The 19,800-nt window shown below is 39.1% G+C and overlaps 1 long non-coding RNA gene across 1 annotated transcript in view; it reads right to left on the bottom strand.

The window, feature by feature from the left end:
- The window catches only part of LOC141583937 (uncharacterized), an 81,529-nt gene that overhangs the window by 10,478 nt on the left and 51,251 nt on the right, over positions 1–19,800 (bottom strand). The gene's annotated exons all lie outside the window — the stretch shown is intronic.

The raw sequence follows: 19,800 nt of genomic DNA, 5'->3' as shown, positions 1-19,800 counted from the left end.
CTGGTTGCCCAAAGACACTTGCCTAACAATGACTGTCTCTACCAACAAGCTAATGCCAACTCTTGCAACAAGCTCCAATAGTCTTGTTCCAAAACAGCTTCTGTGGATTCACCTTTCTGTCTTTAAAAGCTTTCCTCTACTCCAACTCCCTTGGATGCAACTACAATCCATCATAGCATGCATATCCTGGATTGCAATCTCCTGTTACTCTAGAATAAATTCTTTGTTCTGGAAGGTCAGTCTCTCTGTTGCTCACTTTAGGTTGACACAGAAAACCCTGAACCCTGAAAAATCATGACATTTAACTAAGTTTACTAGGAAATGACTAGATTAAATTTTCTATTGCCAAAGAAGAAATTTAAAAATTGTGCTAATATAAATTTTAAATAGAGAAAGTTATACTTTTAAATACTAAAGTTTCAAAGAGAAAATTATTTTTTGGTCCATATCTACTATATATGTTGCCAATATTTGTTGTTGGAATTTACCTTTTAAGAACTTGAGGGTTTTGTTGATGGTGTTTTGGGTTTGGCTGGTTTTTGCCTTAAAGAGCATCTTTGAATGTATTCCTTTATGCTTTCTGGATTGAGTATAATGCTTTTAATGGTTTCCTTAGTTCCCAAATCATAAAAATATTCAACTATATTTTCTCCATGATTATTAAGCTTCAATTTTTGTAACATTTTGATGCATCTAAATTTAATAGTGCAAAAACAATCTACAATTTGATGCACCTAAATTTATTTAAGTGCAGAGACTAAAATAAGAAATTTAGCTTTTTTCCAAGTGATCATCAACTTTCCTAACATAATTCATTAAATACTTTTATCTTTTCCTTAGTAGAATTAATAACATGGTTATCATAATTTATCTTCCTTTTTATATAAAGAATTCAGTCTGAATTGAAACCTGCTTCTTTATCCCATATGGCTACAATTACTCCAGATTATTTTAACTGTTAAAGATTCATAATATATTTTAATATGTGATACCTTCATTAAAATTTATTTTCAGAAATTTACTGGATATTTTCAGATAATTCTTATTTCAGATAAAATTTAGTTTTGTGAAGTTTCCTCAAAATATATTTCAAGCTTTGTATTTAATGAAAGTATAGATTATTTTTACACTCTTTCTATTCTAAACGTTACTAATTAATGATATAGACAGGAAACAGAAATATTCAGTAGAAGAGGGCAGTTTCCCGGCAAAGACCTCACCCTCAAGCCTGGAAAGCAGCGGCCCTAAATGGGAACAGGCATTCTTGTTTTCATGCCCAAATGTTGCCTTTTGGCCCACCATGCCCCCCATCCTGTACCCAATAAACCCAAAACCCCAGGCTCCATGAGCAGATAAGCAGAAGAACAGAGGAAAAGAAGAGTGACACCACAGAGAAGGAGAGAAGAAAAGGAGTGTCTGAATGTCAAGAGAAGTTTGGCTGGAGACGGTCAGAGAGGAGATTGACTGTGGGACAACTGAACTCCAGGGGAAGATCATCTTTCCACTCAATCCCCTTTCTAGCTCCACATTTATCCAGCTGAGAGCCACCTTCACCCAGCAATAAAATACACCACATTTACCATCCTTCAATTTGTCCACGTGACCTTATTCTTCCTGGACACTGGACAAGAACTTGGGTACCAAGACTGCACAGAGCTGGTTAACACTTAAGCTGTCTGCAGACAGCAAAGCTAAAAGAACACTGTAGCATGCTTGCTGGGGCCTCAGAAGTTACAGGCACATACCCCTAGATACTACCATAGGGCTAGAGCCCAAAAACACTTGCCCCAGCTCCTGCCCCTTCCTGTCTGCATGCTCCCTCTCTTGTAAGTGGTTTGAGAACATAGCCGAACAGATGAGCCACACCCTGTCACACATCCTGTAAGGGGCATCAGGGAACTCTCCCATTTTATTAACATATGAAAATTAATATCTTTCTAATGTATAATCAATAACCAGTTAGAGAACATAGAATAGAGAAAAGCTGGCCAGGCACAGTGCCTTATGCCTATAATCCCAGCACTTTGGGAGGTCGAGGTGAGTGGATCACTTGAACCCAAGATTTTGAGAACAGCCTAGCCAACGTGGTGAAACCCCAACTAGACTAAAAATACAAAAATTAGCCATGTGTGGTGGTAGGTCTCTGTAGTCCCAGCTACTCAGGATGCTGAGGCAGGAGAATCACTTAAACCCAGGAGGTGGAAGCTGCAGTGAGCCAACATCATGCCATTGCACTCCAGCCTGGGCAACAGAGCAAGACTCTGTCTCAAAAGAAAGAAAGAAAGAAAGAAAAACTCATTTATCATACCAACCAAGAAGTTAATATACTTCGGGAAATTTACTGAGAGATATGCAAAACCTACATTAGAAAAACTTTAAAACACTTCTGAAGACATAAAATATAGCCAAATAAACAGAAAAACATGAAGACTCAATGTATTCAATAAAAATACCAATAAGCTTTTTTATGTAGCTATACAATATGATAGACTGTATAATGTGATATTAAACTTCATGTAGAAAAATGAACATATAGAATACACAGAACAACACAAAAATGAAAAACTGATGGAGGAAGGAAAGACTAACTCTACCAGATATTAAAACACTATAGAACTGCTATAATTAAAATAATGTGGTATGGTTGCATTAATAGGCAGACTAATCAAGTAGAATAGAAATTTTAAAAATAGACTCAAGTACATATTAAACTTCAGTATATGACAAAAATGGCATCTCAAGTCATTACTATAAAAATGGACTTTTCCTAAATGGAGTGAGAACAACTGTTTAACTATCAGAGAAAAATCAAAATTAAATTTGTACCTCACAACACACACACACACACACACACACACACTCCACCCCTCTAAATGGATTAGAAATCTAAATATAAAAAATGAAACCATACAAGTACTAGAAAACATGGTTGAATTCTTCATTAACCTGTAGGGAATAATTTTCAGCCATAACTAAAAATAAAGAAGCAATTTTTAAAAGATCAATAAATTTGACTACATTAAAAATCAATAACAACTCATAGCAAAAAAATAAAATCAACTGGCAAAGTGAAAAAAAAATCTGTGACTTAATGTCCTTAATATAGAGTAACTCTTAAAAGTTAAGAGATAAAATATCAAAAACATGATAGAAAAATGGGCAAAAGGCATGAACAGATGATTCACACAGCCCAAAAAAAGAAATAAAAAATAGCCCTTAAATACATGACAAAATTTTCACCCTCATTCATGATAGAAGAAATGCAAATCAAAGCAACCACTCTCTTGACAAAGCTTAGGGAAATAATCACTCTCATATCCCACTGGTGGGAAAGCAAATACAACAGTTAAAACACGGTAAATGGAGGGCATCAGCTAGTGCTGAGCTTTAATGATGAAAATAAATAAGACACACTCCGTGGCCTTGTATGCATAGTCCCTTTCCCCTATCTCTGAAAAGCAAACAGTGCATAAGAGGCCTGGGCATATAAAGTCTAATTTCAACATACTGTGTTATGTTCCAAAATGTCATGAGAGCAAATAGGAGAGCATTTAGAGTAGCAGGAGAGAGTTTCCTGGAGGATGTGAGGCCTAAACCAGTACAAGTGAGTCAAAAGGAAGGAAAGCAGGGCAAATGCAAAGAGCCTGAACTTCATCACATCAGCAAGGTGGAGTCATTGCAGTATCTCACAAAAAGTGATGGCATTCAATTCTAGAGCAGATATAATCTTACCAATGGGACAAGAATACCCGATGGCCGAAAGGCCATCTCTCCTTAACAGTACCAGAGTTGACCACTTTCACTGTCCTGTTCTAGCTTTCATGACCAGTGAGGACTCGCTAAGTGAATGGATGCATCCACAATCAGATTACAGTAACATCTGGCTTACCAACTTGGCCTCTTATGATCTGATCATTTTGTGCTAATATTGAAATTGGGCTCCCAAAGTATAATCTGATTCCCAGGCTCTTGGGGAACATCTCACTAAAGAACTCATCTCAGGGTATAAATCATCAGGTGTTCATTTCAAATGTATTGTACATGCAGAGAACAATGGCCATTCAACATGAAAACAGCATAGTAAGTTACAGAAACGGTTTATCAGACAAATGATGAGGGTGTAACTAGGGCAACCATGATGGATAGAGAGAGGAGAAGCCAAAGTTAACTGACATCACACCTTTCTTCCAATTACTTCTTTCATTATAAGGCTTAAGCCTGAAAATATCTTAATCCAGCATTAAGTATGACAATCAAAATCAAATACAACATACACAATAGGAGGGCTTTATAACTCCCTTTGTTTTTATTTGTTCATTCAGAATTCATTCACTTTAATATTGTTCTAATTTTTTTAAGTGGTATTAATGACAATGTTCACTGAGGTGAATTTACCTGATACCATACCTGTACAGATTTCTTATCAGTCTCATAATTGTAACAACGAAAATACAAACACAAGAGTGGCAGATTTTCTTTTCTTTTTAGATAGAGTCTTGCTCTGTCACCCAGGCTAGAGTGCTATGGCATGATCTCGGCTCACTGCAACCTCCACCTCCCAGGTTCAAGCGATTCTCCTGCTTCAGCCTCCCAAGTAGCTGAGATTACAGGCTCATGCCACCATGCACAGCTAATTTATTTATTTTTTATTTTTTATTTTTTTTTTGAGCTGGAGTCTTGCTCTGTCACCCAGGTTGGAGTGCAGTGGCACAGTCTCAGCACTGCAACCTCCACCTCCCGGGTTCAAGCGATTCTTATGCCTCAGCCTCCCAAGTAGCTAGGATTACAGGTTTGCGCGCCACCACGCTAAGCTAATTTTTGTATTTTAGTAGAGACAGGGTTTCACCATGTTGGCCAGGCTAGTGTTGAACTCCTGACCTCAGGTGATCCTCCTGCCTTGGCCTCCCAAAATGCTGGGATTACAGGCATAAGCCACTGTGCCAGCTCAGAATTTTTTTAAGTGATCAGATTATTCATTATGAATGAACCTCATGAAATGAAGTTACCCATATCTCCAAAAATGGAACTCAGTATTTGTCACAGAGTAACTGGCAGAGCATTACAAATTCTACAAAATATTACAGAGCAAATGGAGGCCAGGCACATTGGCTAATGCCTATAATCCCAGCACTTTGGGAGATTGAGGCAAGCAGATCACCTGAGGTCAGGAGTTCGAGACCAGCCTAGCCAACATGGCGAAACCCCCCCTCTACTAAAAATACAAAAAAATTAGCTAGGTGTGGCAGCATGTGCTTGTAGTCCCAGTTACTTGGAAGGCTGAGGCATGAGAATCACTTGAACCCAGACAGCAGAGTTTGCAGTGAGCCAAGACGGTTCCACTGCATTCCAGCCTGGGCAACAGAGACTCCATCTCAATGAAAGAAGAAAAGAGAGAGAAAGAAAGAAAGAGAGAGAGAGAGAGAAAGAAAAAGAAAGAAAGAAAGAGGAAAGAAAGACAGAAAAAGAAAGAAAGAAAGAAAGAAAGAAAGAAAGAAAGAAAGAAAGAAAGAAAGAAAGACAGAAAGAAAGACAGAAAGAAAGAAAAGGAAGGAAGGAGGGAATAATGGAAGGAAGGAAGAAAATAAGAAAGGAAGGAAATAAGGGAGGGAGGAAGAAAGGAAGGAAGGAAGAAAGGAAGGGAGGGAGGGAGGGAAAATGGAGCTTTTTTATTTGTTTGTTTTCTGTCAATTGTGCTATTCCAGAAAGACACCTTTTTTTTTCTCTTTTCTTATTCATTCTTCTTGACTGTAATCAGTCAACATTACTTACCATAATAAACTTTAGTTGCTTTATGTTTATAGATGGCTTAAATTAGTTCCTTTTTGGGGGTGAGATTCTTCTTTCTTCTACTTTTACGCTGTTTTCAACTTCATCACTTCAACTGGTGAAGTTAAGTTGAAAACAGACTATATATATATAGAGAGAGAGAGAGGGAAAGCGAGAGAGAGAGAGAGAGAGAGAGACAGACATATGTATGTGTGTGTGTGTGGATCTGTATGTGTATATACATATACATATATATTATCTACTATATGCTTTGCATTGCATCTCCAGTTATTACATAATGTAAAAACATCACAAAACAAGCCCTTTTTTCCTATAAATGTTTGTCTAGCAACTTAGGAAAACGATCTTTGCAAACTTTATCACTTACCATTCAAGTTATAGAATCAATAGTAGGCTTGAGACTGCAGTAGTATTTCCTAACTTGAACAGCAAAAAAGCTGTCTCATGCATGTGAGATGATAATTTGATTGAGCTTGCAAAAGTTTCCTTTTAGAAATAATGTAGATTTTAAAATTTACGTGTCTAGTCTTTTACAACTTGCTTGAGAATTGCTTCAAATCCTACAGCACATAGGCCTTTAACTTTAACAGCATTTGCTTTACCTAATGCCATCTGGTGTAGATCAACATATTATATAGAGCATCATCTCCAAAGAATTCTCTGTATTATTTATAAATATTATAATATGGATTGTAATGTTATGGAAAAAATGCAAACACATCTGGAGGTCATTTAACAAAAATCAATAAAATCTTTATAAATTGAATGATTATTCATATGGTAACCTGATTGGCTTTACTAAACATTTCCATTGTTTCATTAAACATTGACAGTTTATCCAAATATGCCTCAGAATCTATCAAAAGAATCAGTGGCTACATAAAACACTAAGTTTTTCATAACACTATTCCCTAGAAGGCTATAATCCTTTCACATTGGTAAATCTTTATTTAGGCAACAGATATGTGAGCACTTCAGCTACACAGGCAAAAGGAAATAGAAAATTATCACCATCCATCTTCCAGGCAATCTATAATACAAACTATCCATTAAAGATTACTTTGCCCAAGGTTTCTAAATCATTCTTTAGACCTCAGCATTCCTTTTTCTATGCCAATATAACTATCAGACATTCCTATAAAAGAGCTTCCTCACACATTTTCAAACCACCAAAACCACAGTCACCCATATTTATTATCCCAATGGACTTTCCCTTACAAATTCCTGTTGATTTCAGCAGGGCACACCCATTCCCCAGAGTACAGTCAGCTTTTCTCATCTACTCTAATGAGAGAAAACATTATATTAATAAAGCAGGTGGCAACCATTATAAATGTCTTATTAAATAGTGGGGATTTTTCTGAGCCAAGTAACAGTAATAGGCAATATCCAAACTTATGCACTATACTGGCAAAGGAGCTTTTTTATAGACTGTTTCCAGAATTAAGTGGTTTGACATTTCACCCTAAAAGACAGGAAGACCACTATTTCTGATAGTCCACTTGTGCCAAGTACTATACTAGGTATGTTATATACATTATTATTTTACAGACAAGTAACCAAGATTCTTACAGGTTAAATAAGTTACCTACTAACACATAAGTTTAATACATCAGCCTGACTCCAAAACCCAAGCCCCTCCAACTTTTCCACACTTTACACATCCCCAACCTTGGGGTATATAACACAAAAATGTAAAGGCATTGCAAATTAATCTACATCTCAGGCCAAGTTTACAGAGAGAATGTATCTCCTTTATTTTGCCAGTAGTTATGTGGTTTTCCTCATGAGCCTCCACCCCCTGGGTGGTAGAGGGAAAGATTACTAAATGTCAGATCTGGTTTAAACTCTGTCCAATTTAGTAATTTGAACCGTCTGCAAAGGCGGCATCTAGTGGTCCCTCTATACCATAATGTTCCCTGCCATAAAGAAGAAAGACTCATGGCTTAGATGGCAAAGCAAATAGTACCTTCTCTACTCTAGGAATTGAATGCTCCAAATTTGCTTCTCGATATGCAAAAGTGGGAGAATAAAGGATTTTAGAAAACCCTCTCTATATATACACAGGCTTCCAAGAATACAATCTTGGAGAAAATTTGAATTGAGGAGCTACATTCCTTCCATAACTTTTTCTCCTTCCCCACCTCAAGTAAATGAATTCATAGACCGAACAGACCTAAGTTTATATATTCAGAAAAGTGAAAGAGAAAAGTATATTAATACATTTCAGGTTGTTTTTATCAATCATAAAAGCATGAGTAGATAAAACTGGTAAAATACAATGCCAATTTTGTGAAATAATTTTTCACTTGAAAATAAAAACTTTTTTAATGAGTGTACATACACTACAAGAATAAACAATGGATTATAAACTGTTGCAAAATCTTTTAAGAGGGTTTCCCCATTCAATTTTCTTTTTTATAATTTTAACTATTAAATTAAGAATTCTCGAAATACACCATATATATAAAATTGTAATAATTTCCCTTGAATATCATCTTCCTTTCCAAAGTAACAGGAATGATGTTAACTCTCTTGTATTTTTCCACACTTACAATCACACTCACACAAATGTACATACTGAAAACCAGCTTGGTTGGGAGACCTCACCCAGGCGGCACTGAAGATATTGAAAGGCAGACACCCAGATAGAACAACAGAGTGGATCTATCTGGGGGACCAACAGCCTGAGAGCTGAGAGGCTGGCAGCATTCCAGGTTGAAGGTTCAAAGCAGATTCTCACCCATGTATTTATTTGCTTTTAGACAGGTGATTCTTATTAATACACAGGTGCTCTACGTTTACTCATAACCCAAGAACATACCAAGTAGGCAGCTGTTACTCACCTACCACTAATTACAAACTAAAAGATATCCTCCACAGAGGAGCCATGAGGGCAGTAAACTTAATGTTTCTCAACACATACATACTTGCAGACACATGAATAAAATTTTTTCTGTATGATTGTTGAAATGGTTTGGCTGTGTTCCTACCCAAATCTCACCTTGAATTTTAGGTCCCATAATCCCCACGTGTTGTGGGAGGGACCTGGTGAGAGGTAATTGAATCACAGAGGCAGTTATCCCCATGCTGCTGTTCTCTTAATAGTGAGTTTGTTCTCATGAGATCTGATGGTTTTGTAAGGAATTTTTCCCCATTTTGCTCAGCACTTTCTCTTCCTGCTGCCATGTGAAAAAGGATGTATGGTCTTCCTTCCACAGTGATTGTAAGTTTCCCAAGGCCTCTCCAGCCATGCTGAACTGTGAGTTAATTAAACCTTTCTTTATAAACTTCCCAGTCTCGGGTACATCTTTTTAACAGCATGAGAATAAACTAATACAGTAAATTGGTACCCATAGAGCGGGGGTGCTGCTATAAGGATACTCAAAAATGTGGAAGCAACTTTGGAACTGGGTAACAGGCAGAGGTTGGAACAGTTTGTAGGGCTCAGAAGACAAGAAAATGTCGGAAAGTTTGGAACTTCCTAGAGACTTGTTGAATGGCTTTGACCAAAATGCTGATAGATATGGACAGTGAAGTCCAGGCTAAGGTGGTCTCAGACAGAGATGAGAAATTTATTGGGAAGTGGAACACAGGTGACTCTTGCTATGTTTTTGCAAAGAGACTGGCAGCATTTTGCCCCTTCCCTAGAGATCGTGGAACTTTGAACTTGAGAGAGATGATTTAAGGTATCTGGTGGAAGAAATTTCTAAGTGGCAAAGTGTTCAAAAGGAAGCAAAACATAAAAGTTTTGAAAAATTTGTACATGGCAATGTGATAGAAAAGAAAACCTCATTTTCTGGGGAGAAATTCAAGCCTGCTGTAGAAATTTGCATAAGTAATGAGGAGCTGCATGTTAATCATCAAGACAGTAGGAAAAATGTGTCCAGGGCATGTCAGAAACTTTTGCTGCAGCCCCTCCCATCACAGAACTGGAGGCCTAGGAGGGAAATGGTTTCCTAGGCCGGGCCCAGGACCCTTCTGCTGTGTGCAGCCTCAGGACTTGGTGCCCTGCATCCCAGCCACTCCAGCTATGTCTAAAAAGGACCAAGGTACAGTTCAGGTCATTGCTTCAGAAAGAACAAGCCCCAAGCCTTTGCAGTTTCCACCTGGTATGGAGCCTGTGGGTGCACAGAAGTCAAGATTTGGGGTTTGGGAACCTCTGCCTAGATTTCAGAGAATGTATGGAAATGACTGGATGTCCAGGCAGAAGCTTTCTGCAGGAGTAGTGCCCTCATGGAGAACTTCTGCTAGGGTGGTGCAGAAGGGAAATGTGAGGTCCAGAGTCCCCATAGAGTCCCCACTGGGGCACTGCCTAGTAGAGCTACGAGAAGAGAGCCATCATTGTCCAGACCCCAGAATAGTCAATACACTGACAGCTTGCACCATGTGCCTGGAAAAGCCTCAGACACTCAATGCCAGCCCATGAAACAACTGGGCAAGGAGCTGTACTCTGCAAAGCCACAGAGGTTGAGCTTCCCAAGGCCATGGAAGCCCGTCTGTTGTAGCAGCATTAACTTAAACTTTAAGGTTTAACGACTGCCCTTTTAGATTTCAGACTTGCATGGAGCCTGTACCTGCTTTGTTTTGGCCAATTTCTCCCATTTGGGATGCGTGTATTTACCCAATGCCTGTATCCTCATTGTATCTAGGAAGTAATTAACTTGCTTTGGATTTTACAGGCTCATAGGCAGAAGGGACTTGCTTTGTTTCAGATGGGACTTTGGACTTGGACTTTTGAGTTAATGCTGAAATGAGTTAAGACTCTGAAGGACTGTTGGGAAGGCATGACTGATTTTGAAATGTGAGGCCATAAGATTTGGAAGGGACCAAATGATATGGTTTGGCTGTGTCCCCACCCAAATCTCATCTTAACTTGTAGTTCCCATAACTCAGCTTGTTGTGGGAGTCACTTGGTGGGAAGTAATTGAACTATGGGGGTGTTACTCCCATGCTGCAGTTCTTGTAACAGTAAGTTCTCATGAGATCTGATCTTTTTATAAGGGGCTCTTCCCCCTTTTGCACAGCACTTTTTCTTCCTGTCACTATGTGAAGAAGAATGTGTTTGCTTCCCCTTCTGCCATGCTTATACATTTCCTGAGGCCTCCCCAACCATACTGAACTGTGAGTCAATTAAACCTCTTTCCTTTATAAATTACCAAGTCTCAGATATGTCTTTATTAGCAGCATGAGAATGGACTAATACAATTTTATAAACAATCTATACACATTACTTTGCAATTTGCTTTTCTCATTTAATAATCATTGAAACTTAATTCTCATATTGGTAAATAATAATAAATCCCCACACAAATAGTAATGGGCACATGTCAAAATTTTATTTGACTCATTAATGAGGAAACTAGCAGAATGATGTTGATTCAATTTGAATGAGGAACTTGGATTTATATTTATATTAACAATAAAAAAAGAATACTTTAAATAAAACTTTTAGATTAAATATAAAATTGGCCACTGTCCTACAGGGAAATAAATCATAACATTTGAGGTTATAATTTTTACTATACAAATAATTGTACCTTATTAGATTTCTGCAAGTTAACCTCTAACTTTACCAAGTTTTAAAACTTAAGTGAGACCATCCCTTTTCCCACGGAGAGAGATAGATGATCTTCAGGGTAGCTTGTTAGAAAGTGTTATAGCAGGATATTAAGATCATCTTTTTTGTCTTATTTCTAAGTTTTGGAGAATTTTCCTAAACATAATAGATCATAGATATCCCTCTGGATTAGCAGATTTACTTCATGTATTTTTAGTAACTGTATAATCAATGCATAGTATAAGTGTTCTATAAATAATCCAACAATCCTCCTATTTGTGAACATACATTTTTTCCCAACATTTTGGTCACTACAAATAATGCTGCTTTAATATATTTGTATGTATATGCTTTGATACTGTTGCTTCTATCCTGTAAGATAACGTCCCCAAAATAGGGATATCTAAATCAAAGAAAATATATATTCTAATTTAATAGCTATTGCCTCACTCTTTTATGAGTTTTGATGGTTTTGGATGTAGTCCTGTGTATACTTTTAACCTAGTTAAGTCAAGACAATCCCAACAAGATTGAAAATACTTGTAGCCTGCAAACCATGGCCATCCTGTCAAAAGAAAACAAGTAGGTTTCCTGCCAAGAACTTAATGGCAATGATTACTCAAATGCTGAATCAAAACTAAATAAATAAAATATATATCTTTGTTGGTTAAAAATACAATGTTAATATTTTTCTGTTATTTCTTTCTCTTGATTATTCTAATTCATTATAGTTACTGATTTTCTTACCACATTTGGTGCTATTCATGTGTAAATAAATAGTTTAACTTTTATTAATATACAATAACTGCTTTGTTTCTTATGTAGTGTGAGAAAATGCTAAAGTGATCAGGCTGCACTAACATTGCTCTCAAAACGCTTGGATTCATGAACATCTAATGAGAGAAAAAAATATCATGTTTTTAACTAGGCTTTTAAAGACTTATGTGAGGTATTTGTTAATACAGAAAATTAGAAACAACTGACACATCCCTCAGCAAGGAATTGATGAAATATATTATGATACATTCACACTATGTGATATTATGCAGTTGCTCCTTCAACAGTCATTTGTACCAGAAATGTATCAGGCACTGAGGATAAAAGATCCTCAAAAACACACAATTATAGTTGAAAGGACTCAAATCAGCACACTAACACATTTATAATTATAAACCAACTAATAGTCTAAAGGAAACACTATTGCATAAGGGCCCATACACAAAGGAACCCAATATAGACTTACTCTGAGAAGGTAATTACTCATCAATAATTATCTTCTCAGAGTCAGTCTATGTGAAACCATTGAAAGGCTATAAGTAGAAAAATAACACAATCTAATTTAAATTTTAAAAGATAATTCTGGCTATACTGAGGAGGAGGATTTGGTTAGGAGCTCAAGTGGATGTGTAGAGACCAGTTAGGAAACTGGTCAGAGGAAAGACTGGCATCATGTCTGTGGAAATGGAGAGAAATTGGCAGATTTGAGAGATATTAAGGAGCTAAGCAGAATTTGGATTTAATCAACTGGATGGAACATGGGACACAAAAGAGAAGGAGTGTCAAGAGCAATGGGTGTCTGGTTTGTAAAATTAAATGGATGTGTAATGGATTCTCTGAAGCAAGAGCACAAATGGAGGAAAGATTTGTGAGGGGAGAACATAATGGAATTGAAATGGAAATAACAAGTGAGAAGCTGGATACTCAAACCTGAAATGCAAAGGAGAGATCTGGACTTAAAATAAAAATGTGTAAGTCATAAAATAAAAGGGCAGTTGAAACTCTGAGAGTGAATAAGAGCTTGTAAGGAGAAAATATCACATGAGAAAAGAAAGAGGAAAAAAGAGTCAGAGAGAGAATAAAAGAAGAAAAGGAGAAGAAGGAAGAGGCAAGAGACTAACTAGGATCAAACCTGAAGGTACTCCCATATGTAAGGGTTGCAAAGAAGACAAAGAAGGAGTGATCATAGAGGTAGCAGAGAAACCAGGAAAGAGGTAGATTTCTAAGAATTAATAGGTATATGGATTTAAGTGAAAACTTTAGAATATCCCATAAAACCAGAATTTATTACTATAAAAATTCAAATAGGTTTGTATACATAGACATAGACACTCACATATGTATGTTAATACATAGATACAAACTGGGATAAAAGAAACACAAAAAACTGTAATAGTGGTTATCACTGGAGATTAAAGAGGAAATTTAAGAAGCATGCTTACATTGTGCTTTTTGCATTTCCATTTGTGATTAATCAATTAAATTATATATATTTGTGTATATATATATATATATATGTCTTGTGTTATTTTCTTTTAAGAAAAAGAAAAATATAAAGAGAATTACCAAAGCATCCAAAGGAAAACAATGCAAAACATGGATATCCTAAATATTAAACAAATAGAGCTAAAATTTTGAAAACTGTATCTATTAAAAGAAATATCTGATAAACATTGAGTTACTATCTGATTCAACAATTCCATTCCATTCTATATACCCAAGAGTGATCAAAACATATTCACATAAAAACTTATACATAAATATTCAAAGCAATATTATTCATAATAGCCAAAAAGTGGAAACAATCAAATGTTCATCAACTGATGAGTGAATAAACTAAATGTGATATTCCATACAATGGAAAATTTTTCAGCAATAAAAATAAATTAAGTACTGATAAATGCTACAACACAGATGAACCTTGAAAATATGCTACACGAAAGAAGCCAGATACAAAAGGCCACATATTGTGTGATTCCATTTATAGGTAATGTCCAGAATACAGAACCACAGAGACAGAAAGTAGATTGGTGGTTGCTAGGAGCTAGAGAGTGGAGAAATACAGAATGACTTCTTAGTGAGTATTAAGTTTCTTTTGGGCGTGATTAAAATAGTCTGAAATTAGACGGTGGTGATGGTTGCACAACTTTATGAAAAAAAAAAACTTTAAAACCACTGAACTGTATACATTAAAATCGTAAACTTTGCAGGATATGGATATTTCAACTTCTTAATGAAGGTGAGAGATATCTTGTAAAATGAAGAAGGGCATGACTCGTCTCTGAATGGCTAAACACTGGAACAGAGCTACTCTAGCTTTACTACAAGCCTCCAGTAAACGTCTTCTCCTTACGGTCTGGAAAAGAACAAAAAAGTACCTGAAAATTTGAGTAGATAAATATGATAGTACATTATATTTCAATGTACCCTGGCCAGGTAGATCCTTTTCTTACAAACAAAGAACAAAGAAAGAATGAAACTCCATGAATTTATTTTTAAAAAAAAACTGTATCTGAGATCTCGGCATTTCCTCCTACACACCCAAGCTCTGTCAGTGCAGCCCAGAGTCCTTTTCTTGATAGACTGTGCCCTTTCTTAATTATTGTTTCTTAGCTCCAAAACTACTCCCTCTTTACTCTGATTTGTGATGCTGGGGCTGGAACTCTGCAAACCACAGTCTGTATTGCCATTTGACTCCTGGTCAGGCTTCTCTAACAGAGGGGCAGACTGTAGGGTTGCAGTAGGGAGAAGAGACATGATACTTCCTGTCCACTTCCTGTTAATTCTATTGGCTATCTTCCTACTTCCTCAGTTCAGCAGCAGCACCAGTGCCTTCCCACAGCAGTAGCTGAATTCAGCTCATGGTGCTTCCAACACTTTCAGAACCAGCCTCAAGCATTTTTCAATGGATAACATTCCATTGTATATATGTACACCAATTTTTTCCCATTCATCCATTAATGGATATTTGGGCTGTTTCCACCTATTGGCTATCATGAATAGTGTTGCTAGAAAGTGAAAGAAGCTGACACAAAAGGCCACATGTTGTAGAATTCCATTTATATTAAATATCCAGACTAGGCAAATCCATAGACACAGAATGCTGATTGGTGGCTTCCAGTGGCTAAAGAGAGGAATGAATGCAGAGCAACTGCCTAATGAATGTGAGATTTTCTTTTAGGGTGCTGAAAATATTTTGAAACTAGAAAAAAGTGGTAGTTGCACAACATTTGTAAATACACTAAATGCCATTCTAGTCACTCTGGAATGGTTAGTTTTTTATTATGTCAATTTTGCCGCAATAAAAATAAATAAGTAACTGGGTGGTTTCTGTCTCCTGACTGGGCCCTGACTGATAGATAGACCTTCCTTACACCCACGGCAGTCTTCAAGATTGCCTTCACCACCTGACCCGCATGGCCTCTCGCCAGCTATTGTTCTCGCCTGTTCCTCTGGTTTTCACTGCTTGGGAAGTTGTCAATTCTCAGAAGAAAGTATTGTCTTGACTTGTGCTGCCCAAGATACTAGTCACCAGCCATATGTGGCTACTTAAATTTAAACTTAATTAAAAAACAAATTCAGTTCCACAGTTGCACTAGCTACATTTCAAGTATTCATTACCCACATGTGGCTTTGATCACAGTGGCAGGCTGTCAGGAGCTGGTGTTACCACTATGCCAGCTTCAGAGGGGAGGTGTGAGCAGTGGTGGCAGGAGCAGCTGTGTGAGTAGCAATGGCAATGGTAGATCCCCTGTGCCTAACATGCCCAAAGCAGCTGACTGTGCTGCTCCTACCCTCATACAGCAGGACAGGACCTGAGCCTCCTCCATTCTGGACCCTCACCACTCTTGCCTGCTGCCACTGTGGGGAGGGTGCCAGGATGAGGTGGAACTGAGGCTGGAGTGGTGCCACACTCCACAGAGCTGGCAGAAATCAGGAACAAGCAGGAATCCCCTTGGAGCCCGCTGCCCTGGGGGCTGCCATGATGGGGCTGGGCCAAGCTGCCTGCCAGCAGGGGAGCAGCGTGCTTTGGCACAGAGGCATGGGCAGAGAGGTGCCCAGCAAAGACCTGGAGACCCCACCCCAGGCTGCGAGGAGGTGTGGCTGGGGCTGCCTGCATGCTCCACAGAGTGGGTGGGAGCCCTGCCCTCCCAGGTGCAGGATGTGGGCCTCTCTACACTCTGTACCCTGGGGGACCTGGGAAGGCCCTTCCTGCCCCTGCAGGCTTGGAGCTTTACTCCCTCCACCTGGCCTCCCTCTGCTCCTGGGACCCTCTCCAATCTTGGAGTGAGGTTGGAGTCAAGCTCAGGCATTATCACAGCCTATCCAGATGTGCATACACTTGGGACAGCACACTCAAAACATGCCAGCTCCCTGTTGCCTCAACCTACTCCTGACTTCGGGCAACAATGAGAGTGAGGTCAGGGGAAGCCAAGGGGAGGCACTGAGGACAGCTCAGTGCTGGCCCACAGGTGCCCCTTGGCATGAGCAGCCTGGGCACATGGATGGTGGCAGGAGGCAGGTAGTCTCCTCGGTGGAAGGGGGCATTCCCCAATGAAGCACCACCTTCAAGCCAAGGAGGACCTGAAGGCTGGGGGCTATGCTACCAGTCCCACAGACTGGAGTGGAAACTTGTGATGCCTTTTTCAGGCCCACCCATGGCAGCCCATACACCAATCAGCATGCACTTCTTTCCCTCTAAGGCCCATAAAAGCCCTATGCTCAGGCAGAGCTGGACAGACAATGGGATGACCAGCTGCATAGAGGAGCTACTTTCTCTGCTGGGAGCTAAACGCTTGTTGAGACAACCTGCTTGCAGAAAGGAGCTACCCTCTTAGCTGGAAGTTGAACATTCGACAGGACACCCTGGCTGCAGAAAGGAGCTGCCTTCTGTGAGTCTCCTCTGAGCTGTTATATCACTCAATAAAGCTCCTCTTCATCTTGCTCACCCTTTATTTGTCTGCATATCTCATTCTTCCTGGTTGCAGGACAAGAACTCAGGACCTGCCAAATGGCAAGGCTGAAGGAACTGCAACACAAACAGGGCTGAAACATGCCCTTTGCTTGCCACACATGGGCAAAGGGAAGGAGAGAAGAGTTGCAGCCCTTCAGGAAGCCCAGACCTAGGAGCTCCCCAAGCCAGGGCTGTGACTCTCTTTCTGGGGCCCTGCGGTTCCTGGGATCTCCAAGTTTCTGGGTTCCACTGTATTCTTCAGTGCCAGCTATGGAAGCTGCTTGCAGTGTACCTGGTCCAGCCACAGACTCTCTGAAAGCTGGTGCCCATGCCGACTCCTGGAGCTGCCCAGCCCCCTGCAGCAGCCTGTGTGACTGTGCAGTAGCCAAACCCCTCACTCGTTCACAAACTCTCACCCCACCTCTCCACGCCTGACTTGCCCTTGGCAGGTAGTGGGATCCAGGCCAGTAGCATGAGCTAAGCACAGCCTGCCAGGCTGAGTGAGCAAAATGAGCCCAGTGGGCCTCAGCAAAACTCAGGCAAAGGTGCTCCTGGCTACAGAGATTTCCAGCCAGAAAAGCAACACCCCAAGGAACCTACAAGAGCTAGTGGCTATGACTTTGGACTACACAGAACATTTCCATCATCACAAAAAGTCCCATTGAACAGCACTGGTCTGTACTTCACCAAGGATCTTTCAGTCATAAAGCCTCCAAAATACCTTGTTCATCAACCTGTAGTTACAGTCTTGCTTAGAGGTTAAATGAGAGGAAAAAAAAAATCAGGGAAAAAGAGGTTAAGTCAAGAACAAATGTCTTTGCAGTTTTCATCACTTCACTCTAGTCTTTCTTCAACCCAGTAGCTTGGTTCTTATCCATCCTTCTCCCTAAATACACATCAGTAATTACTGCATTTACAACTATACAATTTATTTTGATTATGCATTAGTTTGACCTATAAAACTGTAAACTTCTCCAGGCCAGAGTTTTTGTGTTTTTCATACACACTCCTCACATTCAGTGGTAGATTCCTTGAACACTGATCAACTGCTTGCTGATTGAACATCTGATGAGGCCAGGTCTGGTTTCAGGGGATTGGTTCCAAACTGAAAAAATAAAACCTCTGCCAACACAGTGGTAACACACTGCCTAAATAAACAGAAGTCATTTGCAATGCTTTACTCTTATTATTTCTTCTGGTTTTTATTTTTTAATAAGCATACCACTTCAAAAACATTCCTAGTGTGGCTCAGCCCAATAGCTCCAGTAGGAGATAGAAGCCTCTTTTTATGAAAACCAGCCCCACACGAAATCTTTTTTGTTCCTGAGTAACAGATTAGATCCAAGATCAACCCAGAGTAACACAAGCTAAATGCAGTGCCCTTCCCTCAAGACTTTTTTCTGAGTGTGCTTCCTACCTTTGTTGTGTGGCTTTCAGAGAAGGCTCTGAGAAACCGAAGGGCATGTTTGAATCAGAGGGTAACTGATCAGTAGTCTTGGATGACTTTTTACAAACTTAGATCAGATTTTAAAGCACTATAGCTTGTAATTACAACTTCCTCAATGTTTATGAATATAGTTTGAGGTAAATTTGTGCTTTGTGCAGTTTGCAGACTGTTATTGTAGGCATAAATATGTGCCAGGCTGGTAAAGAAGTAATCCTCCTCCTACTTACTGCAAAATATTGTCATTCTACATTTATAGTGGGAATGATCACGATTCATGTAGGCTATGGTAAGTAGCTCAGCCTTGCTAAATGGAGGAAAAATAAAAGAACATATCAGGAAGGAAGTAGATAAATACAGAAAGCCGAAGGCATTAGAGGCCTTGAGAATGCAAAAAAAGGTCCATGTGGGCATAGGAGTCAATCATCATTGGCTCTGCCACATGCTCATTTCTTATTTCTACTTCCTCTACTACTTCTTCCTCTCTTAGAGCTTACACTATATTTGGCCAATTTTCAAATTGGCAAGCCCATAAGAAGAACCCAGTTCATAATTCCTGGAAGATGACGATCTGTGGAACTCATCACTGCCCTTGCTAGGTGCCCTCTAGCCTTGTCCTTTCTGTGCCCATGTCCTGACCTCCACCTACTAGCTTCTACATCTCCTTGTCTGAAGACTTTCTCACACGGCAAAGAAGAAGTATCAGAAAATTAACACACACTGGAGGGTGCTTCTCCAGTGACAGTACCCAGCTTCCCTGACCCACAGGTGAACTCCCTGTGAAATGTCTGTTCTACATTGCCTCTGAGGTTCTCTGGTGGGATTAAGCTCTTGTTTCTCATGCTGGTAACTTGGCCTTTATTGGCTGCCTTCCTCTCTCTGTTTTATATCCTCATTTTCCTATAGTGTTTTCTGGGATCACCTCCCAAATAAACTACTTGCACTCAGATCTTTGTTTTAGGAGGTGCTCCTGCATGATCTCAAATGAAGATATATGCTAATCATAATAGTTATCATCTGTTAAGCATATACCATGTGACAGACATTGTTCTAAGAGCATTACCTATTAAGCCACTTAAATGGCACACAGTGGATAAGATAGATACTATCATCATTCTCAGTGCACAGACGAGGGAACCACAGTACAGAGAGGTTAAATACCTATCTTTTGAACCTAGTCAGATGGCTTCAGAGCTTGTATACTGATATTATGCTCTTCTACTCACTGCCTCAATAGGCCTTTGAGAAATAAACAAAAAATAAAAATAAACAGAAAGA

The sequence above is a fragment of the Saimiri boliviensis genome, chromosome 3 (assembly GCF_048565385.1).
Source record: "Saimiri boliviensis isolate mSaiBol1 chromosome 3, mSaiBol1.pri, whole genome shotgun sequence".
NCBI lineage: Eukaryota > Metazoa > Chordata > Mammalia > Primates > Cebidae > Saimiri > Saimiri boliviensis.
The sequence above is the reverse complement of the archived record's forward strand: the minus strand, read 5'-3'. Positions and strand labels throughout refer to the sequence as shown.